We start from the raw sequence: 1,440 nt of genomic DNA, 5'->3' as shown, positions 1-1,440 counted from the left end.
AGGATATAAAGTAATGTGAAATGATTATGTTCCTAATCATCCACAACTCTATTTTACACGGTCCACTTGCCCATTTACGGGTCCATGTTGGTTCATATATTTGTCGCACAAATACGTGTAATTTTATTTTAAACATCGTTTCATGTTTAAATACTTCCATAATTAATTCGTCCAAATCACTCCGTAAATATACGTGTACCACTACACATATTATTTACGTACTAATATTAATCACATTAATCAATTAGTACAATTTTAGTGAATTAACAATTAAATAACTAAAACCCGTCTCATAAAATTTATTATTTAATTATCGCGTAATTAAATAATAACTGCTGCTCCTCGAGTTCGTTACTCAAAATCTCTCTAAAAATAATCGGCTAACCTTTAATTTTAGTCTATAAATCAAGGGACTAAATAAATTGTATCTCATACAATTAATTAGTTATCAATTGGGGTTCGTTCCTTTAGGTGTGACCGAAAGGGGTCAGTTGATCACCGCCGTCTCACGACAATAACGTCAAACTCTAGTCAGCCAACCGTTATCGATTTACGTTAATCAACTGACGAGGATCAAATAATTAAATATCTGATGATATTCCATTAATGAGATTTATTATGTAAACGCACTATTGTGGAGGACACTAACTCCAACACTTGGTACCAGCGGTTTGCCGATTATTTTGAAAGCATGGGATTCATTCATAGCAAATGTGACCATTTATTATTTGTCTATAAAAACGGTAAGCATCTTGCCTATCTTCTCCTTTATGTTGATGACATGATTCTTACAGCTTCCTCGGATAGCTTGCGTCGTTCAATAATGGCTCGTCTTGGGACCGAATTTGCAATGAAGGATTTGGGTCCATTAAGTTATTTTTTTGGGTATCGCTGTGAAGCATGAACCTGGCGGGTTGTTCCTCTCGCAGTCGAAGTATGCTCTTGAAATTATCGATAGGGCAGGTATGTCTTCGTGCAAACCTTGTACTACTCCTGTAGACACCAAGCCTAAGCTTAGCTCCATGGCCAGTCCTCCTTGCAGCAACCCGTCCTTGTACCGTCGTCTCACAGGAGCTCTTCAATACCTCACACTCACTCGTCCGGATTTGTCTTATGCGGTGCAACAAGTGTGTTTGTTCATGCATAATCCGATGGAAGTGCACATGAATGCTCTTAAACGGATCCTTCGGTATGTTAAGAGTACTCATACGTGTGGTTTATGGCTGAGTGCTTCACCAAAATTCTCTCTTACATCGTATACAGATGCGGATTGGGCCGGTTGTCCGGACACGCGTCGTTCCACCAGTGGGTATTGCGTGTTTCTAGGGGATAATTTGGTTTCTTGGGCTTCCAAGCGTCAACCCACGTTGTCTCGCTCCAGCGCCGAGGCTGAATACCGTGGGGTTGCGAATGTGGTGTCCGAATCGTGTTGGTTACGTA

This window comes from Silene latifolia, chromosome X, assembly GCF_048544455.1.
Source record: "Silene latifolia isolate original U9 population chromosome X, ASM4854445v1, whole genome shotgun sequence".
Taxonomy (NCBI): domain Eukaryota; kingdom Viridiplantae; phylum Streptophyta; class Magnoliopsida; order Caryophyllales; family Caryophyllaceae; genus Silene; species Silene latifolia.
Note: the sequence above shows the minus strand (reverse complement) of the source record.